Below are 25350 nucleotides of genomic sequence, written 5' to 3'. Positions count from 1 at the left end.
AGTGTGCTTAAACTAATAACACACCAAGTATTGTATTTTTCTTGTCTATATTGAATATATAATTTAAATATTCAGTGTAAGTTGGAAAAAGTATGTGAACCCCTAAACTAATGAGTTTTCCAAAAGCTAAATTGGAGTCAGCTAACTTGAAGTCCAATCAATGAAACAAAATGAGATTTTTTCGTTAGATTTGCCCTGCCCTATAAAAATCTCACAAAATGTAGAGTTTGCTATTCACATGAAGCATTGCCAGATGTGAACCATGCCTCTAACAAAAGAGATCTCAGAAGACCTAAGATTATGGGCATGGGTCCTCAGATGCTCAAAAGGTTCTACAGCTGCACCAGAGAGCACTGGTTGCATCACTGCCTGGCCTCCGCCCGCAAGGCACCACAAAGGGTAGCACGAACGGCCCAGTACATCACTGGGGCCAAGCGTCCTGCCATCTAGGACCTCTATTCCAGGCGGCATCTGAGGAAGGCCCTAAAAATTGTCAAAGACTCCAGCCAACCTAGTAATAGACTGTTCTCTCTGCTACCACACGGCAAGTGGTACCGGAGCACCAAGTCTAGGTCCAAGAGGCTTCTAAACAGCTTCTACCCTGAAGCCATAAGACTCCTGAACATCTAGCCAAATGGCTACCCAGACTATTTGCATTGCCCCCCCCCCCCCTCTCTTTACACCACTGCTACTCTGTCATCTATGCATAGTCACTTTAATGAATCTACCTACATGTACATGCTACCTCAACTAACCGGTGGCCCCACACATTGACTCTAATCGGTACCTCCTATATAGTCTCGCTACTGTTATTTTAATGCTGCTCTTTAATTACTTGTTACTTTTCTCTCTTATTCTTATCCATATTTCTTTGAAACTGCATTGTTGGTTAAGGGCTCGTAAGTAAGCATTTCACTGCAAGGTCTATCTATATCTGTTGTATTCGGCGCATGTGACTAATACAATTTGATTTGATTAAGAATTGTTGACTTGCATAAACCTAGAAAGGGTTACAAAAGTATATCTAAAAGCCTTGATGTTCATCAGTCTATGGTAAGACAAATTGTCTATAAATGGAGAAAGTTCAGCCCTGTTGCTACTCTCCCTAGGAGAGGCCGTCCTGCAAAGATGACTGCAAGAGCACAGTACAGAATGCTCATTGAGGTTAAGAAAAATCCTAGAGTGTCAGCTAAAGACTTACAGAATTCTGGAACATGTTAACATTTGTTGACGGGTCTACGATACGTAAAACACTAAACAAGAATGGTGTGCATGGGAGGACACCACAGAAGCCACTGCTGTCCAAAAAAAACATTGCTGCACGACTGAAATTCGCAAAAGAGCACCTGGATGTTCCACAGCGCTTCTGGCAAAATATTCTGTGGACAGATGAAACAGTTGAGTTGTTTGGAAGGAACACACAACACTATGTGGGTTATGCCGTGGGGGAGATCTTTGTTTGCTATACTCGGCCTTGTCTCAGGATGGTAAGTTGGTGGTTGAAGTTATCCCTCTAGTGGTGTGGGGGCTGTGCTTTGGAGAAGTGGGTGGGGTTATATCCTCTCTGTTTGGCCCTGTCCGGGGGTATCATCGGATGGGGCCACAGTGTCTCCTGACCCCTCGTCTCAGCCTCCAGTATTTATGCTGAAGTAGTTTGTGTGTCGGGGGGCTAGGGTCAGTCTGTTATATCTGGAGTACTTCTCCTGTCATATCCAGTGTCTTGTGTGAATTTAAGTATGCTCCCTCTTTCTTTCTCTCTCTCGGAGGACCTGAGCCCTAGGACCATGGCTCAGGACTACCTGGCATGATGACTCCTTGCTGTCCCCAGTCCACCTGGCCGTGCTGATGCTCCAGTTTCAACTGTTCTGCCTGCGGCTATGGAACCCTGACCTGTTCACCGGGTGTGCTACCTGTCCCAGACCTGCGGTTTTAAACTCTCTAGAGACAGCAGGAGCGGTAGAGATACTCTCAATGATCGGCTATGAAAAGCCAACTGACATTTACTCCTGAGGTGCTGACTTGCTACACCCTTGACAACTACTGTGATTATTATTATTTGACCATTTATAAACATTTGAACATCTTGGCCATGTTCTGTTATAATCTCCACCTGGCAGAGCCAGAAGAGGACTGGCCACCCCTCATAGCCTGGTTCCTCTCTAGGTTTCTTTCTAGATTTTGGCCTTTCTAGGGAGTTTTTCCTAGCCACCGAGTTTTTCCTCTACACCTGCATTGCTTGCCGTTTGGGGTTTTAGGCTGGGTTTCTGTACAGTACTGAGACATCAGCCGATATAAGAAGGGCTATATAAATAAATTTGATTTGACTATGTGTGGAGGGAAAAAAGACACAGCATACCAACATCAAAACCTCATCCCAACTGTAAAGTATGGTGGATGGAACATCATGGTTTGGGGCTGCTTTGCTGTTTCAGGGCCTGGACAGCTTGCTATCTTTGACGACAGGGTAGCCTAGTGGTTAGAGTGTTGGACTAGTAACCAGAAGGTTGCCAATTCAAACCCCCGAGCTGACAAGGTAGAAATCTGCCGTTCTGCCCCTGAACAGGCAGTTAACCCACTGTTCCTAGGCCGTCATTGAAAATAAGAATTTGTTCTTAACTGACTTGCCTACTTACATAAAGAAAAACAAATTGACGGAAAAATGAATTCCCAAGTTAGCCTTACATTCTCCTGCAAAATGTCTTGATTATCTGTCCACCAATTGAAGCTCAGAAGTTGTTGGGTGATACAACATGACAACAACCCAAAACACAGAAGTAAAATCAACAATAGAATAGCTTCAACAGACAAAAATAAGCCTTCTGGAGTGGCCCAGTAAAAGTCCTGACCTCAACCTGATTTAAAATGCTGTGGCATGAACTCAAGAGCTGTTCACACCAGACATCCTAAGAATATTGCTGAACTGAAACAGTTTTGTAAAGATGAATGGTCCAAAATTCCTCCTGACCATTGTGCAGGTCTGATCCACAACTACAGAAAACATTGAGTTTATTGCTGCCAAGTGTTCACATACTTTTCCACCCTACACTGTGAATTTTTACACAGTGTGTTCAATAAAGACATGAAAACGTATAATTGCTTGTATTATTAGTTTAAGCAGACTGTGTTTGTCTATTGTTGTGACTTAGATGAAGATCAGATCAAATTTTATGACCAATTTATGCAGAAATTCAGGTAATTCCAAAGGGTTCACATATTTTCTTGCCACTGTATTTGTGGATAAAAAACTAAAATGTAAAAAGCAGACATTGAATATCCTTTTGAGCATGGTGAAGTTATTAATTACACTTTGTATGGTGTATCAACACATCCAGTCACCACAAAGATACAGGAGTCCTTCCTAACTCAGCTGCCGGAGAGGAAGGAACCTGCTCAGGGATTTCACCATTAGGCCAATGGTGACTTAAAAACAGTTAGAGTTTAATGATAGTTTTCTCCTGAGGATGGATCAACAACATTGTAGTTACTCCACAATACTAACCTAATTGACAGAGTGAAAAGAAGGAAGCCTCTACAGAATACAAATATTCCAAAACATGCATCCTGTTTGCAACAAGGCACAAAAGTAATACTGCAAAAAATGTGGCAAAGCAATACTTTTTTTGTCCTGAATACAAACGTGTTATGTTTGGGGCAAATCCAATACAACATTAGTGGTCAACCGGCTCGAATCTCTTTCATGCTGGAAAAACTCCCCAGTCCATAATGATTACAAGCATACCCATAACATGATGCAGCCATCCCTATGCTTGAAATATGGCAAGTGGTACTCAGTAATATTATTAGGCAAAATCATAGAAGAAAACCTAGCTCAGTCTGCCTTACACCAGAAACAATAACCTAAAACACAAGGCTAAATCTACACTGGAGTTGCTTACCAAGACGACAGTGAATGCTCCTGAGTAGCCTAGTTACATTTTTGATTTAAATCTGCTTGAAAATCTATTGCAAGACCTGAAAATTGTTGTTTAGCGATGATCAACAACCAAATTTGACAGAGCTTGAAGATTTTTGTTAAAGAATAATGGGAAAATGTTGAACAATCCAGGTGAGGAAAGCACTTGGAGACTTACCCAGAAAGACTCACAGCTGTAATCGCTGCCAACGGTGCTTCAACAGATGTAGAATACTTATGTACATTTCCAATACATTTGCAAACATTTGTAAAAACATGATTTCACATTATATTTATGGGGTATTGTGCGTAGATGGGTGAGAGAAAAAAAATATTTGACCCATTTTGAATTCAGGCTGTAACAAAAATGTGTCATAAATGAAGGGGTATGAATACTTTCTGAAGGCACTGTAGCAGGACAGATGGTCACTAGTTCAGCCTCGGGCAGGTCAGATGGAGAGAGAATGTGGTACATGAACAAAGTCGTGATGTCCATTGTCATGATGTACATCATAATAACATCAGGCCAAACCAAAACTTCCTTAGGGAAACGGGAGAGAGGTTTGGGATGGTCCTAGTTGTTGAAGAACCGGTTCTCCACTGAATTTATGATCAGCCAGGAAGTGAGACTGCGTGGTACTGAATGTAATGTTGTTGTTGTTGTTGTTGTTGTTGTTACGTATACCGTGCCTATGTAGCTGAATCTACGTTTGAAATTCACTGCTCGACTGAGGGACCTTACAGACAATGTGTGGGGTACAAAGATAAGGTAGTGTTATGACCGGCCTGCTCAGGTCAGGTTACCGGGGACCACAATCCAACAGAGAGATCTCTCACACCCACCAGAGGAGAAGAGATCGAGGGGTATGAAGATGGGGGGGCTTGTGTTACCTCCCACCCATTGTAAATCTAAGGCAGCAGACAAAATTCCTTTCCCCCCCTTTTCCCCCATTATGGAGAACCGGCCTCAGAACATTAACATGCGATAAATGGACTTTGTGACAAAGGGTTTCGTCAGTCACAAGGGTGGTAATGACGATAGATGGAATATGAAAATTAATGTCATTTTTGTTATGTTATTAAAAGTTAAAGGACAACGTTATAACAAAACATTGTAACTTTAAGAGTTTTCCTAGTATATGCTTGATGTTTATACATTGTACGTTGGGTGGAAAATGTCCAATTCAAAGAGAATGTTTTGGTAAAGATGAAATGTGAAGTTAGTTGTCTAAATTGGATCTGAGTAAAAATACAGACCTTGCATCGTAACTTGGTACGCCCAGAGAATTGCGCCAAAGGCATGACATGTGAGTTAAGAATTAGCATATCAGACTAAGTGACCCGAGCTGCAGCCAAGGTCTGAATAGTCAACAAACCCAAAACGCAACACGAGGTTGAAGATAAAGGAACCTTCTTCTATCCATGCTACGGATGAGTACTTGCGTCTAAGAGGGTGAATTCAAGCAGGACCACCCGGTCACCACTCTCCATCGAATCGTGTATCTACACTGCTTTCGTTCCTACGCTGTGAGCCCTGGGTTACAGGGCTGGCTGTCCTCAGAAGACCCCTTTCAGAACAAGGGAGAGGAAATGGACCACTAAGACAAAGGACACTGACATGGCGAGGACAACCAGAGAGTTACACCAGAGAAGTGCGTCATCCGAGAAGCCGAAATTGTTCACGCAGAGACCCCCATCGGAGACCTTCAACACGAAATGACATCATTATATTCTGACCCATAAGAGCGGCAGTTCGGGCTAGGTTAGGGTTAAAATAAGCATAGCTTACAAATGCACCCAAAATGTATATTTCTCTCGTGTACTTTCTTTCTCTCTTGAACCCCCATTTTGGGTAAAACGTGTCATAGTGTGTTGGCCCGTTGTACTAATCAATAGCCTAGACTGTTTTTGTGTACGAGTATCTTATATTATCATTTTAACTAGCTAGTAACTCATTGGTGGGACTCAGGTTTGTGCAGATTCACGGATTATGCAACGTTCAGAATGAGACTGCAGGGGAAATTGATTAATTAGTGACTGTTGTAAAAATCAATATTCTGATGTTCTTTGAATTTGGGAAATAGAAACTCAATAAAAGCAAACTTTCCCATTGTACCCCAGGTTAATGTCTTAATAATTGCCTGATTCATTTTATCACGTAATTATAAACCATTAATCAATTCAAGGATAGCAGTCGCCATGTTAACCAATACAACGTCACGATAGTAGTCATTCAAAAATCATGTTAAACCCTATTATTGCACACAGAGTGAGTCCATGCAGCTTATTATGTGACTTGTTAACCACATTTTTACTCCTTAACTTATTTAGGTTGGCCATAACAAAGGGATTGAAAATGCTGAAATGTCATTTAAGTTTCATGTGTAAATCATTTGTAAACATTTAAATAACATCATTCCACTGACATTATGAGGCATTGTGTAGGCCAGTGACACAAAATCTCAATTTAATCCATTTTAAAATTCATGCTGTAACACAACAAAATATGGAAAAAGTCAAGGTGTGTAAATACTTTCTGAACACACAAAACATTTATCTTTCCATGACAGACTGACCAGGTGAACACTATGATCCCTTATTGATGTCACTTGTTAAATTCGCTTCAAAAAAATCAGTGTCGATGAAGGGGAGGAGACCGGTTAAAGGATGTTTAAGCCTTGAGACATGGATTGTGTATGTGTGCCATTCAGAGGGTGAATGGGCAAGACAAAATATTTAAGTGCTTTTCCCGGGGTATGGTAGTAGGTGCCCGACGCACCGTTTTGAGTGTGTTAACAATGCAACGCTACTGGGCTTTTCACACTCCATTCTTGTGTGGATCAAGAATGGTCAACCACCCAAAGGACCTCTAGCCTACTTGACACAACTGTGGCAACTTTGGAGTCAACATGGGCCAGCATCCCTGTGGAACACTTGACACCTTGTAGTCCATGCCCCGACAAATTGAGGCTGATCTGAGGGCAAAAGGGGGTGCAATGCAATATTAGGAAGGTGTTCCTAATGTTTTGTACACTCCGTGTTTACATTTAGTCGAGAGGATACTCTTAACACAACTGGAAAGAAACTGAGGAATGGCTTGACAGAATTTAAATACAAACTAAACAAATTTAAAAAAAAGGTGTGAATAAGCCAGGGCAGTCCTGATAATTAGTGGCAAGAGTGTGGCATTGAGAGGAGACTCAACAGGTGAAATCAACTTGGTTAATCAAGTTCATCTCAGTAGTATGATGCTCCACTCTGAGGTCTTTTGTACAGCCACCAACCAGCTGCATGGGGCCGTACAGAGTACCACAGTGGAGGTGAATATACTTTATTATTACCTTACTGTGAAATGCTTACTTACAAGTCCTTAAACCAACAATGCAGTTCAAGAACTAGAGTTAATAAAAATATTGACTAAATAAACTAAAGTTTATAATTATTATTTAAACTAACAGCCAGTCAGGAAGTTCAGGATCCAGTTGTAGAGGGAGGTGTTTAGTCCCAGGGTCCTTAGTGATGAGCTGTGTGCGCACTACGGTGTTGATCGCCGAGCTGTAGTCAATGAACAGCATTCTCACATAGGTGATCCTTTTGTCCAGGTGGGAAAGGGTGGAGTGCGATTGAGATCTTTGGATCAGTTGGGGCGGTATGTGAATTGGAGTGGGTCTAGGGTTTCTGGCATGATGGTGTTGATGTGAGTCATGATCAGCCTTTCAAAGCACTTCATGGCTACCGATGTGAGTGCTACGGGGCAGTAATCATTTAGGCAGGTTACCTTCGCTATCTTGGGCACAGGGACTATGGTGGTCTATTTGAAACGTAAGTATTATAGACTCGGCCAGAGAGAGGTTGAAAATGTCTGTGAAGACACTTGCCAGTTGGTCCGCGCATGCTTTGAGTACACGTCCTGGTAATCCGTCTGGCCCCGCAGCTTTTTTAAAGGTCTTGCTCACATCAGTTACGGAGAGCATGATCACACAATTGTCCACAGGTCTGGGGAAGGGTACCAAAACATTTCTGCAGTATTGAAGGTCCCCAAGAACATAGTGGCCTCCATCATTCTAAAAATGGAAGAAGTTAGGAACCAACAAGACTCTTCCTAGAGATGGCCCCCTGGCCAAACTAAGCAATAGGGGGAGAAGCCCTTGGTCAGGGAGATGACCAAGAACCCGATTGTCGCTGACAGAGCTACAGAGTTTCTCTGTGGAGATGGGAGAACCTTCCAGAAGGACAACCATCTCTGCAGCACTCCACCAATCAGGCCTTTTATGGTAGAGTAGGCAGACGGAAGCCTCATTAAAATGCACATGACAGCCCCCTTGGAGTTTGCCAAAAAGCACCTGAAAGGACTCTGACCAGATGAAACCACAAATGAACCTGAATGCCAAGCGTCACGTCTGAAGGAAACCTGGCACCATCTCTACGGTGAAGCATGGTGGTGGCAGCATCATGCTGTGGGGATGTTTTTCAGCGGCAGGGACTGGGAGACTAGTCAGGATCGAGACAAAGATGAGCGAAGTATAGAGAGATCCTTGATGGAAACCTGCTCCAGAGCGCTCAGGACCTCCATCTGTGGTCGAAGGTTCACCTTCCAACAGGACAACACTAAAACACAACACCAAAAACACACAGCCAAGACTACGCAGGAGTGGCTTTGGAACAAGTCTCGTAATGTTCTTGCGTGGCCCAGCCAGAACCCGGACTTGAACCTGATAGAACATCTCTGGAGAGACCTGAAAAAAGCTGTGCAGTGACGCTCCCCATCCAACCTGACAGAGCTTGAGAAGATTTGCAGAGAAGAATTGGACATTAGAGCAGTGGAAATCTGTCCTTTGGTCTGATGAGTCCAAATTTGAGATTTTTGGTTCCAACAGTCATGTCTTTGTGAGATGCAGAGTAGGTGAACTGATGATCTCCACGTGTGTGGTCCCCACCGTGAAGCATGGATGAGGTGGTGTGATGGTGCTTTGCTGTTGACACGGTCAGTGATTTATTTTGATTTCAAGGCACACTTAACCAGCATGGCTACCACAGCATTCTGCAGCGATACGCCATTCCATCTGGTTTACGCTTAATGAGATATAATTTGTTTTTCAACAGGACAATGACCCAACACACCTCCAGGCTGTATAAATGCTATTTAACCAAGAAGGAGAGTGATGGAGTGCTGCATCAGATGACCTGGCCTCCACAATCACCCGACCTCAAACCAACTGAGATGGTTTGGGATGAGTTGGACCGCAGAGTGAAGGAAAAGCAGCCAACAAGTGCTCAGCATATGTGGGAACTCCAAGTATGTTGGAAAAGCATTCCTCATGAAATTGGTTGAGAGAATGCCAAGAGTGTGCAAAGCTGTCATCAAGGCAAAGAGTGGCTACTATGAAGAATCTAAAATATATTCTGATTTGTTTAACACTTTTTTGGTTACGACATGATTCCATGTGTTTTTTCATCATTTTGATGTCTTCACAATTATTCTACACTGTAGAAAATAGTAAAAAAAAAAAAAAAAAAAATGTAAACTTGAATGAGTAGATGTCCAAACATTTGACTGGTACTGTACATACACATACACTCAGTGGACAGTTTATTAGGTTCACAAAAATGGTTTGTTCCTACAGAGTGAGTCATATGGCCGTAGCTTGCAATATAAAGCAGGAAGACAGGCATCGAGGCAGTCAGTTACTGTTCGATTGAACATTCAAATGGACAAAAACTGTGACCTAAGCGACTTTGAGCGTGGTATGATCATCGGTGCCAGGTAAGCCGGTTCCAGTATCTCAGAAATGGCTTCCTGGGCTTTTAATGCACGACAGTGTCTAGGGTTTACAGAGAATTGTCCAGCAAACAAAAATATGCAGTCGAAAGAGAATGGCAAAAATCGTACAAGCTAACAGGCGGGCCACAAACAGGTAAATAACGGAGCAATACAACAGTGGTGTGCAGAATGGCATCTCGAAACGCACAACTCGTCGGTCCTTGTCACGGATGGGCTATTGCAGCAGACGACCAAACCTGGTTCCACTCCTATCAGCTGAAAACAATAAGCAGCAGCTCCAGTGGGCACGCAATCACCAACACTGGACAATTGAGGGGTTCCTGTTGCATCATGCTGATGGCTGACTCAGGATTTGGCGTAAGCAGCATGAGTCCATGGCCCCATCCTGCCTGGTGTCAACTGTACAGGGTGCACTGTGTGTGTAGCCTGACACAAAAGGATTTTAAAATCTTACCCAAATCCCAATTCAAGCAAACGGAATTTTCCCCATGCAGGCCAAACGTAAGTATCAAAGAAGTATGGTCTAAAGGCCTCGGCATGGTTCCCAACTGAAACCGTTTGAACATATATTATGACTACATTTCGTGACAGTTTTGTCTTTGGCAGGAGTTTTTTCGGCTGTTCGTGTGCACTTTTGGTAGGAAAACCTATGTTCGGGAGCCAAAGTCTAAGCCCCTTCATCGGTGACTGGGCAACTGTAGGGGTGACGCAAGTTTATTCTTCTTCCCGATTCAGCCCCGTAACTCAGTGTGGATTCAACATGGCAAATTACAACTTTGAGCATTGCTTGGCCGGAGGTACAGAAGTAAATAAGCAACATAACGTCTTCAGAGGATGAGCTATGTTCTTCTATTTTCTATTTTAGTCAGGGCTGTTGTTTGCTAACAACAGCTAGCGCTAGCTGACAAAAAAATCAAAGGAGGAGGGAGGAGGAGGCAGCAGAGTATGAGAGAGTTAAGGACACCTACAAGGATAATAAGGAAAATTGCAGGGAGAGTGGGCTGGCAAAAGTAGAGATGTATGGGAGGAGAGAGCAATAACTGGCGAGCGGGAGGGGGAGAGAGAGTTGGAGCATTGCAAATCTAGTAGGTTCCGGGCAATTCCCGGGTCTCTCTGTGTATGCAATTTTATCAGTCCTTGATTTTATCTCTTCCTTGTTTGGCCGTAGATGGCTTATTACCAGTTTATCGCCCTCTACTGTCCTGGGGTAATATTGCCAATTTTCCAATTTTTAAGCAAACGTCTTGTTTTTTATTTTATTATTTATTTATTATTTAACTAGGCAAGTCAGTTAAGGGAGTATGCGAGTGCACTCGTTCGCTTTGCCCAGCCGAGTTCAAACCAAAGCATGCTGACGCCTTAATCCTGCTTCAGAGCGCAGTGAAGTGGTATGCTCAGGCATCAGACATCAGAACTAATTGTTAGGCAGGCAACACGTGAGGAGGTTGTGCACCTGTGTCCTGTGCAACAGCATGATGCCATGCAGTGCTTGTGTTGTTGCTTTTGGACAATATCACAGCCTCTGTGGCTACTGCTACACGCCACAGATTCCTCACAGTTGAGAAGAGTTTAGGACTAAAAATAGCAGCAGGATTTGAAAAAATGTGATATTGAGAGTGGAAACAGTGTGAATGTCTCTTGCTCTCCGTGGACAAATGGCACACATGCAGCAGAGTACAAGAGCCGAGCAGTAGCACGGGTGAAGATGTTTCAGAATGAGGAGTTTAATTTCCCTTGAGGGGCCTTTGTACAAAGGGTTGTCATCCCCCCTCCAACCCCTCACTATCCCCCATCCCCTCACTCTGGGCCATACCACATAGCCAGGATGAGCACCATTAACTGGCATGCTAATTTGTTGGAATCATTGCCTTTTGTCCCTCCCTCCCTCCACCCCTTTGTGTCCCTCCCTCCCCACCGCACCACCCTTAATTCCTGTCACTGCCTGCTTGCTAGATTTAGGTCAGACAGCCTCCAGCTTGAAAAATACATGTGGAAAGAGGGGGGTGAGGGGAGGGGGGGGCAGCGGAGTATGAGAGAGAGAAGGACGCCTACTAGGATAATAAGGGTAAATTGCAGGGAGAGTGGGCCGGCAAAGGTAGAGGGAGGGGAGGAGAGAGCAATAACTGGAGAGCTGAAGAGGGAAAGAGATTGTTGGAGCATTCATTTGATATTGCCCAGTCAGATATTTCGCTTTAAAATGTATACCAAACAAAAACCATTGATTTCTAAGTTTAATAAACCACATAACTCTATGCACAAGGACTACTTTTAACAATTTCCCCAGGAAACTTTGCAAAAACACATTTACAGGAAGAACTGTGTAGAAACAAAGTTTTTAACAAACACATTTTTAATCTGCACAGTTTTGTTCCAGTAAATGTTTTACATTTTATGTGTACATTTTTCCAGTAGTCATTGTGCATAGAGTTGTATGGTTTGTTAAACTTTGAAATCAATCTTTTTTGTTTTGCATACATTCTAAAGTGAAAAAAATGTAGTCTCGGTGAAATGCCCTTAACAAATATACTGTGCCGAAGTTTACGCATACCTTTTCAGATGCAAGACAAAGCGGAGGTTTGATCTAAATGAGAAGGACTGTATGGGAGCATTGCTGCTAAGATGAGAACTGTTATTGTGTAGCGCGGCAGACAGAGTGCGGTGGGTCGCTGCGCACACAGCATTAACACATGGTCCTTTAATCCTCTCAGAGTTTGGCTGAGGACCGACGGCAAGTTAATGTAGACGCCAATCAAGACAAATTACATTCTCCTCAACTGATCGTCATGGCATCTGGTCTGATGGAGCGAGGTACTGGTTATATGACTCGGAGGATCTGGCTGCATTACACACACATACACACGTAGCTGAGTGAACGGTGGAGGATTCCACGTGGGAAAATGTGTCAGATACACTAACCGTGTGATCTGTCTCAGATCAATATTCCTGACACGCACACTGTGAATGACTGACTACCCCACACACACACACTCTCCACTTAGCTGCCCTGAAACACACTCAGACGCTCTACCCCACACAGATCCAGGTCACACACAGCCCTGCTCCAACCCCCCCAGTATTAGGGACCGGCACAGAACTGTAAACACACACACTCACTGTACACACACACACTCACTGTACACACACACACTCACTGTACACACACACACACTGTACACACACACACACACACACACACACACACACACACACACACACAGTACACACACACACACTCACTGTACACACACACTCATATAAACCTTTGGGCCCACTTCTTATTCCAACACCCTGGGATTCACAGGATTATCAGCAAAGCATTCCCTAGATCAGCACTCGTACTTAGATGCTTTATGACCATGGGCCCTGCCACTGAAGACCTATTGGTTCCCAAATAAACATTCTTGGGGTGGGGGGGGGGGGTGAGGACAAGACAGAGCTTTATTCTAGTGGTTGCACCGCCAAAACAAACTCAATCACTTCCTCCTGCATTCATTCCATTGTAAAGGTGCCCTCCCTGCGGTGTCATCCTCTCTACAGCACCACTTCAATGGCCAGTTCACCTGAACCTCCAGCTCCAGTCAAAGGCACAACTGTTGAAAAGCTCGGAATAGCTTTGAGCACATATGTACCAAGCGTCTCATAGTTGGAATGCTGATCTATGATCAGGTCCCCATATCCATTCATTATAATCTAAAAAAAAAAAAAAAAACACTGACCCTAAATCAGCACTTCATGAATACAGGCCTGGTGTCCAATGTCTTCTGGTTAGCTAGATGACATCTGTCAATGCAACCCACAATCTCAAGTCAAGGCAACGTATTCAACAACATCCTTATTATCCAGCCAACCTCAGACAGTCCATCCTGTGTGGCTGTCTCCTGAAACACAAAGACATGGGTGGAACAGCCAGACGCAGCCCCATTAATTTAGCCTAGCGCCGACGTGATGTGCTCTACAGTGAAAGGAATCAGAAGACCCATTCCAGTATGAGTAGCTAGAAGGACAACAGCACAGAGAGCAAGGCTTACCTCTTCACACAAGCTTGAGAGGCGGTTGCTACCTTTCCGAAAGCACCTAGTTGCAACACTTGCCCATCAAGCTCAAGAGCTCCAGCAAACAGGACATTAGTGCTTATCCCCCCACCACTGCTCAAGCCATTCACCAACACCAAATGGACAGAGCATGAAGTCAACTAACTGGTCAGTGTGGGGCCCCTCCCCCAACACGGGCCCTTTGAGGAATGGTTTGCGAAGAGTGCTGGGAAGGAGGGAGCTGAGTGAACAGAGGGGGGCCGGCCCAAGATTAGACATTCCTGAACATCACTACAGTGTCAGACAACACACTTTTACACTCCCCAAAATCCAACGCAGATGTGCTCACTCAATCGTGGAGACCCGGTTGCGCACACAGACATACTTGCTTAGCACGTAGACATAGAATTGTAATGAATCATCATAGTGATGGCATCTGATAAAGTTTCATTGAGCATTCCCCAGCCTCAACCACTAATCTGGGAAACTCGAGTGCAGCTAGAGAAAGAAATCCCAGAAATATCAGACACGGTGATGACAGTTAGGAGGCAACACAGAATGCAGTCTCAGAACCACCTGGGTTTCCAAAAATGCACCACCTCTAGCTGCCTCTACTGGAACAAGCTAGAGAAGGGACTGAAACCAAAAAACTGTTTCAGCCTATTTGAATAGCAGGGGTGAAAGGTCCCCAGAGGGACAATAGCAATGGATCCCTCACAGAAACAGGATTTTGAGCTCCCCTCCCCCGATGCCCTTACTGCAGACATTATTCCATCTCCTGAAGAACAGGTAAGGTCAAGTCAATTATTTGGAACCACAGACAGAAGCAAATGGGACGAAACCCGAACTTGTCCAATAAGGAAGGCTCATTTCAGTTGCAAAACAGTTTCCATTGTAAAATCTTGCCTTAGTTGGCAACCCTTCAGAGAACACCGTCTCAGACTTTGAAAATTAATTCACTTGAGGTGAACATAGCAGCAGCATTAAAATAACCCTGAAAGAATCTCTTGATGTGATAAGCCTAACCGCCCTTTTCCCTCTACAATTGCTCAAACCGTTTGTCACTGAACCAAATCAAGGCAACAAGACGCAACAGTCAAAATAACTGCATTTAAGTTAACCTCAATGCCACTCTTATTTGTTTAGAGACATAGGTGACACGTATACTGCTTAGAATTCCCACGACAAGAGATGAAGGGGAGTCTGAGGAGCAGAGTGGCGAAAGAGATTTCAATTCACATTACATCCTTACCTTTCATTTCATTGTGACTGGCAACGTGACATTCTTGGTCCAAAGCTCAAATTGACCATAAATTTCACAGTAGCCACTAAGAACCAACTATGTAACAATCCGAGAAACTTTATCTAAAAAAATATTACCGTATAGATTAATGCAACCAAACCATATTACACTCCTGAGTAATGCAACAATTCACAAGTATGCGAATACGATGAAATGGTTTCATTTTCTTGTCCGTACACATTAAATTAGCTGACAATACACAGCTAACTCCTGCTAGCTAACAACATCCTTTAGATCAGTGATTCCCAAACTTTTTATAGTCCCGTACACCTTCAAACGTTCAACCTCCAGCTGCATACCCCCTCTAGCACCAGGGTCAGCGCGCTCTCAAATGTAGTTTTTTTGCCATCATTGTAAACCTGCCACACACAAACTATACAATACATTTATTAAACATAAGAATGAGTGTGAGTTGTCGTCACAACCCAGCTCGTGGAAAGTGACAAGGAGCACTTATAAGACCAGGACGCAAATAATAATAATCAATAATTTTGCTCTTTATTTAACCATCTTACATATAAAACCTTATTTGTTCATCGAAAATGGTGAACTCACCACAGGTTAATGAGAAGGGTGTGCTTGAAAGGATGCACATAACTCTGAAATGTTAGGTTGTATTGGAGAGACTCAGTCTTAAATCATTTCCCACACACAGTCTGTGCCTGTATTTAGTTTTCATGCTAGTGAGGGCCAAGAATCCACTCTCACATAGGTGCGTGGTTGCAAAGGGCATCAGTGTCTTAACACTCTGAGCACAGCCCAATCAAAAAATCTGGCAGTGGTTTCTGATAAAATTCAATTTTCACAGAACCGCTTGTTGCAATTTCAATGAGGCTCTCCTGTTCAGATATTGGTAAGTGGACTGGAGGCAGGGAATGAAAGGGATAACGAATCCAGTTGTTTGCATACCCAACTCACTCAGGTGCTTCACTATCACATTTGACATTGTCCGTAAGCTTGAGTTAATTTGCACACAAAAGATCATACAATGATGGAAAGACCTGTGTGTTGTCCTTGTTAATACAGACAGAAAATAACTACAACTTCTTAATCATAGCCTCAATATTGGCCCGCACACTGAATATAAACTCAGCAAAAAAGAAGCGTCCCTTTTTCAGGACCCTGTCTTTCAAAGATAATTCTTAAAAAATCCAAATAACTTCATTTATCTTCATTGTAAAGGGTTTAAACACTGTTTCCCATGCTTGATCAATGAATCATAAACAATTAATGAACATGCACCTGTGGAACGGTCGTTAACCTTTTTGGGATAGGGGGCAGCATTTTCACTTTTGGATGAATAGCGTGCCCAGAGTGAACTGCCTCCTACTCTGTCCCAGATGCTAATATATGCATATTATTATTAGTATTGGATAGAATACACTGAAGTTACTAAAACTGTTTGAATGATGTCTGTGAGTATTACAGAACTCATATGGCAGGCGAAAACCTGAGAAAATCTAACCAGGAAGTGTGACATCTGAGGTTTGTCGTTTTTCAAAGCTTGGCCTACCGAATACACATTGAGATATGAATTAGGTTGCACTTCCTAGGGCTTCCACTAGATGTCAACCATCTTTAGAAACTGGTTTGAGGATTCTACTATAAAGGAGGGGCTCATGAGACCTCTGAGTCAGTGGTCTGGCAGAGAGCCTCGGTTTCATGACTTGCGCCCCCGACAGAGTTACCTCTAGTTCCAATGCTTTTCTGAAGATAAGGTAATTCTCCGTTTGGAACATTGATGTATTATGTTAAAAAAATCCTAACGATTGATTCCATACATCGTTTGACATGTTTCTAAAGGACTGTAGCGGAACTTTGAGTTTGTCTGGACGAAATGCTCGCGCCTCATGAAGATGGATTACTGGGTTGAACACGCTAACAACAAGTGGCTATTTGGACATAAATGATGGACTTTATGGAACAAATCAGTAATTTATTGTCAAACTGGGATTACTGGGAGTGCATTCTGATGAAGATCAAAGGTAAGTGAATATTTATGGTGTTGTTTCTAACTTTGTTGATTCCAAAATGGCGGATATTCCTCTGGCTGTTTTGGGCTCTGAGCGCCGTTCTCAGATTATGCTTTTTCCGTGAAGTTTTTTTGAAATCTGACACAGCGGTTGCATTAAGGAGAAGTCTTTCATTATGTGAATAACACTTGTATCTTTTATCGATGTTTATTATGAGTATTTCTACAAAATCACCGGATGTTTTGGAATCAAAACATTACTGCACATAAGGCTCCAATGTAAACAGATTTTTAGATATAAATATGCACATTATCGAACAAAACATACATGTATTGTGTAACATGATGTCCTATGAGTGTCATCTGATGAAGATCAAAGGATAGTGATTCATTTGATCTATATTTCTGCTTTTTGTGACTCCTATCTTTGGCTGGGAAAATGGCTGTGTTTTTTCAACTTGGCTATGACCTAACATCATCATATGTTGTGCTTTAGCTGTAAAGCATTTTTTTTTATTTTTTTTATTTTTTTAAATCGGACACAATGGGTAGATTAACAAGATGTTTATCTTTCATTTGCTGTATTGGACAATGTGTGAAAGCTACATATTTCTAAAAAATATTTTTTGAATTTCGCTTTCTGCCTTTTCAGCGGAATGTTGTCGAGGGGTTGCTAGAAAGGTTAAGACATTAACAGCTTACAGACGTTAGGCAATTAAGGTCACAGTTATGAAAACTTAGGACACTAAAGAGGCCTTTCTACGGACTCTGAAAAACCAAAAGAAGATGCCCAGGGTCCCTGCTCATCTGTGTGAACATGCCTTAGGCAAGCAGGCATGAGGACTGCAGATGTGGTCAGGGCAATAAATTGCAATGTTCGTACTGTGGGACGCCTAAGTCAGAGCTACAGGGAGACAAGACGGACAGCTGATCGTCCTCGCAGTGACAGACCACGTGTAACAACACCTGCACAGGATAGGTATATCCGATCATCACACCTGCGGGACAGGTACAGGATGGCAACAACAACTGCCAGAGTTACACCAGGAAAACACAATCCCTCCATCAGTGCTCAGACTGTCCACAATAGGCTGAGAGAGGCTGGACAGAGGGCTTGTAGGCCTGTTGTAAGGCAGGTCCTCACCAGACATCACCGGCAACAACGTCACCTATGGGCACAAACTCACCGTCGCTTGACCAGACAGAACTGGCAAAAAGTGCTCTTCACTGACAAGTCGCGGGTTTGGTCTCACCAGGGGTGATGGTCAGATTCGCGTTTATTGTCAAAGGAATGAGCTTTACACCGAGGCCTGTACTCTGGAGTGAGATCAATTTGGAGTTGGAGGTTCCGTCATGATCTGGGGCGATGTGTCACAATTTAGGCTACACAGCTAGGTAACATTAGCTAGCAAGCTAGCTAAACAAAATAAATTTCTGCATCCTCCTCACAACAACGTGTTGGCTGTTAGCTGCATGTTGATGTTTAGCTAACCCATAGATAGTAGCTCTTAGGCTTACACTAGCGTATTAAAGGTATCTTAGAACAAACCAGGCTTCATTTGATCAATATCATGGAAGTCATTATATAAAAGGTCAAGGAAAATTGCAACTGAAAACGTTGACAATTCCCTGGGGAGTTGCTTCTTGCCTGGACTTTGTTGGTCAAGCCAAAACAATACATAAAAAAAGAAAAGAAAAACTCTGTTGAGAGTTAAATCTACGGCAACGATTTCAGAATGTAACATGTGGTTAATAGAATTTCAGGGGAAAAAAAGAAAATAATCTATAAAACAAGTCTCAAAAACAAGGAAAAATATTTGTAGGCCTAAATTTCAGCTGTTTCAAAAACTTTGCTCTGCTATTAAAAATGTTACTGTAAGAGTGTTGGCTCAACGAGACAATTCTGTTTACACTGCCCTGCTTAGATAGGGGCAACTGTCGAGCGAAAGTCGTGCGCTACCTCCAAGTCTAGTAAGTATGAAGACCCTCTTAGTTATGGTTGACATTTTTTATACACGTATGCCCATGTCTATTAGTGATGGGGGGGTGGGGGGGAAGAAAAAAAAAATAATCTAGAAAGTTACGTCTCAATATTATTTTGCACCGATATTATATTGACATTTGACACCTAGCTAGTGCTAGTTGGCTGTACCTGCGCTAACACTCATCCTATAGCTTGTTTTCCATCACCTTTTTAAATAGTGAGCCTACATCTTTTCAGCACTTTTATTTACCTGACTGATCAAAACTTCTTTCACCTGGATTCACCTTGTCAGTCTGTCATGCAAAGAGCAGGTGTACATAATGTTTGTAAACTCGTGTATTATGCTCATAATAATAATAATAATAGTAAACCGTATGGCAGCAGCATACAGGGTGGGTGGGTGTATGCATGCATGCATGGTGATGAGTGTCTGTATTAGAGGTCGACCAATTAATCGGAATGGCTGATTAATTTTCATAACAAAATCAGTATTTGGCCAATTTATTTTTGTACACCTTTATTTAATCTTTATTTAACTAGGCAAGTCAGTTAAGAACACATTCTTACGTTCAATGACGGCCTAGGAACGGTGGGTTAACTGCCTTGTTCAGGGGCAGAACGACAGATTTTTACCTTGTCAGCTCGGGATTTAATCTTGCAACCTTACAGTTAACTTGCCCATCGCTCTAACCACCTGCCTCTCTTTGCACTCCACGAGGAGCCCGCCTGTTATGCAAATGCAGTAAGCCAAGGTAAGTTGCTAGCTAGCATTAAACTTATCTTATAAAAAACAATCAATCAATCATAATCACTAGTTAACTACACATGGTTGATGATATTACTAGTTTATCTAGCGTGTCCTGTGTTGCATATAATCGATACGGTGTGTATTCGCGAAAAAGGACTGTCCTTGCTCCAATGTGTACCTAACCATAAACATTAATGCCTTTCTTAAAATCAATACACAGAAGTATATATATTTAAACCTGCTAAAAGGCAGGTAAAATTTAGCTAAAATAAATCCAGGTTAGCAGGCAATATTAACCAGGTGAAATTGTGTAACTTCTCTTGCGTTCATTGCACGCAGAGTCAGGGTATATGCAACAGTTTGGGCTGCCTAATTTGCCAGAAATGTACCTAATTATGACATAACATTGAAGGTTGTGCAACATAACAGGAATATTTAGACTTATGGATGCCACCCGTTAGATAAAATACGGAACGGTTCCGTATTTCACTGAAAGAATAAACGTCTTGTTTTCGAGATGATAGTTTCTGGATTCAACAATATTAATGACCTAACGCTCGTATTTGTGTGTGTTATCATGTTATAATTAAGTCTATGATTTGATAGAGCAGTCTGACTGAGCGATGGTAGGCACCAGCAGGCTCGTAAGCAATCATGCAAACAGCACTTTCCTGCATTTGCCAGCAGCTCTTTGCTGTGCTTCAAGCATTGCGCTGTTTATGACTTCAAGCCCATCAACTCCCGAGATTAGGCTGGTGTAACCGATGTGAAATGGCTAGCTAGTTAGCGAGGTGCGCACTAATAGCGTTTCAAAAGTCACTCGCTCTGAGACTTGGAGTAGTTATTCCCCTTGCTCTGCATGGGTAACGCTGCTTCGAGGGTGGCTGTTGTCGATGTGTTCCTGGTTTGAGCCCAGGTAGGTGCGAGGAGAGGGACGGAAGCTATACTGTTACACTGGCAATGCTAAAGTGCCTATAAGAACATCCAATAGTCAAAGGTATATGAAATACAAATGGTATGGAGAGAAATAGTCCTACAACCTAAAACGTATTACCTGGGAATATTGAAGACTCATGCTAAAAGGAACCGCCAGCTTCATATGTTCGTTCTCATGTTCTGAGCAAGGAACGTAAACGTTAGCTTTTTTACATGGCACATATTGCACTTTTACTTTCATCTCCAACACTTTGTTTTTGCATTATTTAAACCAAATTGAACATGTTTCATTATTATTAAGTTAAAATAAGTGTTCATTCAGTATTGTTGTAATTGTCATTATTACAAATAAATAAATAAATAAATAATAAAGTATAAAAAATTAATCGGTATCGGCTTTTTTTGGTCGTCCAATAATCAATATCGGCGTTGAAAAATCATAATCGGTCGACCTCTACTAGTAATATCATCAACCATGTGTAGTTAACTAGTGATTATGATTGATTGTTTTTTATAAGATTAGTTTAATGCTAGCTAGCAACTTACCTTGGCTTACTGCATTCGCTTAACAGGCAGTCTCCTTATGGAGTGCAACAAGAGAGAGGCAGGTCATTATTGCATTGGACTAGTTAACTGTAAGGTTGCAATATTGGATCCCCCAAGCTGACAAGGTGAAAATCTGTCGTTCTGCCCCTGAACGAGGCAGTTAACCCACATTTCCTAGGTCGTCATTGAAAATAAGAATGTGTTCTTAACTGACTTGCCTACTTAAATAAAAAAGGTATAAAAATTATTTTTTTAAATAAAAACAGGCAAAAATACCGATTTCCGATTGTTATGAAAACCTGAAATAGGCCCTAATTAAAAAAAAAATAAAAAAATAAAAAATAAAAAATAAAAAAAATCGGCCATTCCGATTAAATCGGTCGACCTCTAATCTATATATCTATACATATAGACACACACAGTTGAAAGTGCATGTCAGAGCAAAAACCAATCCATGAGGTTGAAAGAATTGTCCATAGCACTCCGAGACAGGATTGTGTCGAGGCACAGAACTGGGGAAGGGTACACAAACATTTCTGCAGCATTGAAGGTCCCCAAGAACACAGTGGCCTCCATTTTTAAATGGAAGAAGTTTGGAACCACCAAGGCTCTTCTTAGAGCTGGCCGCCCGGCCAAACTGAGAAATCGGTGGAGAATATCTTAGTCAGGGAGGTGACCAAGAACCCAATGGGCACTTTGACAGAGCTCCAGAGTTCCTCTGGAGATGGGAGAACCTTCCAGAAGGACAATCATCTCTGCAGCACTCCACCAATTAGGCGGATGTGTCACAGCATCATCGGACTGAGCTTGTTGTCATTGCAGGTAATCTCAACTCTGTGCGTTACAGGGAAGAAAGACATCCTCCTCCCTCATGTGGGACCCTTCCTGCAGGCTCATCCTGACATGACCCTCCAGCATGACAATGCCACCAGCCATACTGCTTGTTCTGTGCGAGATTTCCTGCAAGACACAAATGTATGTGTTCTGCCATGGCCAGCAAAGAGCCCTGATCTCAATCCCATTGAGCACGTCTGGGACCTGTTGCACCTAAAAGGACTCTTACCATGTGAAACAAGATTCTCTAGTCTGATGAAACCAAGATTGAACTCTTTGGCCTGAATGCCAAGCGTCACGTCTGTAAGAAACATAGCACACTCCCTTCGGTGAAGCATGGTGGTGGCAGCATCATGCTGTGGGGATATTTTTCAGCGGCAGGGACTGGGAGACTAGTCAAGATCGAGGGTAAGATAAACATAGCCAAGTACAGAGAGATCCTTGATGAAAACCTACTCTAGAGTGCTCAGGACCTCAGACTGGGGCAAAGGTTCACCTTCCAACAGGACAACGACCCTAAGCACACAGCCAAGACAACGCAGGAGTCTCTGAATGTACTTGAGTGGCCCAGCCAGAGCCCGGACTTGAACCCGATCTAAAATCTCTGGAGACCTGAAAATAGCTGTACACTGACACTTCTTATCTAACCTGACACTTCTTATCCAACCTGACAGAGCTTGAGAGGATCTGCAGAGAATGGGAGAAACTCCCCAATTTGGGTGTGCCAAGCATGTAGTGTCATACCCAAGAAGACTCAATGCTGTAATCGCTGCAAAAATGTCTTAAAACCTGTTTTTGCTTCATCATTATGGGGTATTGTGTGTAGATGAGGATTTTTTTTATTTAATCAATTAAGGCAATAAGTAACAACATTTGGAAAAATTCAAGGGTTCTGAATACTTTCCGAATGCACTGTATATTCTTTAAGAATCAATGGATACATTTCATAAATTTATAAGTCCAAAAATGGATGTAGTAACTGCTGATTGCCCATTTAAGATTTGAATGTCTATTTCAGACTCAGGCTCTCGAGTGGCGCAGCGGTCTAAGGCACTGCATCTCAGTGCAAGAGAAGTCACTATAGTTGCTGTTTATTTTATGTCTTAACTGACTTGCCTAGTTTTTTTTTTTATAAACATCCATAACTGTAGTTTTTTCCTCTCTATTCAGCAAAGACTTTCCTTTGAAATGGCTAACAATGTTGACCTAAGACTTACAAACTGAGACTTTTAATAATATGTTGTCTCTCAAAAATCCAATTTCATGTAGCATCCATAACGCGTCTTGCATGCTTTATTTCTCCAACATGGTAATATTTTAAAAGGTCTGCTTTTTGGGGTAAACACTACTATAGACACACACATCAAAATTTGTATTTATATTTTGTTTGTCCATTCTGTGAGACATGAAAGTTGTGATTTTGTGTGCAAATGTAAAGTCCATAACACTGGAATCTCCCATAATCAACAGGGGCAATTGGTTTTCGCCGCCGGCCTCCCCCTCTCTCTCCAAATGAGTGTGAGTGAATGTGAAAATGTTGGCTCTGGCTCCGACTGTGGGTCAATCCCAAATGGCACTCTAGTGGGCTCTGGTCAAAAGGAGTGTATTATTTAGGGTATAGGGTTCCATTTGGGGCGCATACACTATGCTGAGCACATCTGCAAGGCTGACTGACTCACTCTACCCAGCTAAGGGACCAGGGGAGTGCAGATGCTTTTACACAAACTACAGAATCAACAAAATTACTGGTGCAGCATACATAAACCCCCCCCCCCCCCCCCTCCTCTCGTTCTCACTAACTAGTACTGTATCTGGCTGGCTGCCTGGTAGTGAGCTCTTGAAGACACTGTCATTACAGGCCACCTTCACAGGTAGAGAAGAGGTAGAGGCTGGCATCTAGCAAAGAACCAGCGCACTACTTTGACAACAAAACTAAAATGTACATACCGATAAACCAAACTCACATGCATAAAGCTTAGGCTAAAACATTATTTTTAAACAAATTAATTCTTTGAGGTAAAAATATAGGTGTATGGCAGAATGTCACAATGATAAGCATGCAATTGTTTCTACATCACATGAGATGTTTAACAAGGAAATGAGTTAGCTGGAGAGATAAAATGTCCCCCAGCACCCCCAAATACCAGGTCAAAGGTTGAGTGATGTCAGCAGAACATGCAGTACTTATGGGAATTTATTTAAAGATGGGCAAGTTAACAACAACAACCACCTTCACCCCAGAAGCATTAGTTACAACTCATTACTCAAGTAAGTCATCAGAATCATAAAGCCATATGGGAATGCCAACAACATGTAATTGGATGACAAGGCAGCAAGACTTTGCCATTGCCTGCCCCCCCCCCCCCCCCCCCACACAAAGAAAATATTAGACCTTCATATAAATGAATTTTAAAAAACTGTTCTCATTAGTTTACAGTTGGGTGTATTTGAACTGGTATGCCCAGTCATCACAGGTGTGTTCACTTTTAATCCATTCCAAAGTGCACATATTCCTCTCTGTATAAACTTGGGCAGAGAGTGGTTGTGCTGTGCCGGCCCTGCCCTCTTTCTCTTCCCTGCTGCACCGTGACTCCCCTTGCACACAGTCACTGGCCCCTTCCTACTTCGAAGTAAAAAAACAGCTTGACTGCTGACTGATCGGCACCGACAGGAGCAACTCATTGGGAGTCGGCTGCACACACAGACACTGGCTGCCTGCTGCACGGGACCTTGTCAAAGTGTGTGTGTGTGTGGGGAGGGGGGGGGGGCTCGGCAACAAAGCGAGCGGTTCCTCATTCAGAATACATACAAAGACACTTCTCTAGTGAGACATGGGAACATGCATCACTTCAGAGTTAATACTGTTAACAGCCTTTGTGTGTTATGACTTGGGAGGTACAGACCCATCAATAGAGGTGGCTCTCTTCAGTGTCTGTTAATCAGTCCTGATGGACCATCCACTCCATTGCAGGCCAACTGGAATTTATGTCATCGAACCTGTAGCTGCACACATGCTCTGAGGGAGGTATTTGCAGACGCCTTAAGTGCAAATGTTTCCCACCCACAGGAAGGTCTTGGACTGGGACTTGATACAAAGTTCAAATCACAACATTGGTGTATCAGACACCCACGTGAGCGAGTGTGTTCATAGTAATAGTATAAAATGTAGCTACTCCTTTGCTTGGTCATGATTCTTTGTCAACAAGGCAGCTGGAAAACACTTGTAGTTCCTAGGGGAAACTTAGGAGAAACCTCAAACCCACTACCCATTTTAATACACACACTGCACACATAGGCAGAG

At 42.6% G+C, this 25350-nt stretch overlaps 1 protein-coding gene across 4 annotated transcripts in view; it reads right to left on the bottom strand.

Moving 5' to 3' along the window:
* LOC110526111 (zinc finger MIZ domain-containing protein 2) overlaps nt 1-25350 on the bottom strand; it is a 76137-nt gene that overhangs the window by 36802 nt on the left and 13985 nt on the right. Inside the window, exons 1-2 of one of the 4 annotated variants that reach the window (XM_090238157.1) lie at nt 13724-13861; nt 13412-13573 (exon numbers count right to left, since the gene is read on the bottom strand). The exons of 1 other annotated variant lie outside the window; for it this stretch is intronic. The gene's annotated coding sequence lies outside the window, so the exon portion shown is untranslated. Of the gene's footprint in view, nt 1-13411; nt 13574-13723; nt 13901-25350 lie in introns of those variants that run through there. 2 more of the 4 variants (XM_090238158.1, XM_036980390.2) reach the window with 2 other exon arrangements.

This window comes from Oncorhynchus mykiss, chromosome 6, assembly GCF_057628025.1.
Source record: "Oncorhynchus mykiss isolate SJ-2025 chromosome 6, ASM5762802v1, whole genome shotgun sequence".
Lineage (NCBI taxonomy): Eukaryota > Metazoa > Chordata > Actinopteri > Salmoniformes > Salmonidae > Oncorhynchus > Oncorhynchus mykiss.
The sequence above is the reverse complement of the archived record's forward strand: the minus strand, read 5'-3'. Positions and strand labels throughout refer to the sequence as shown.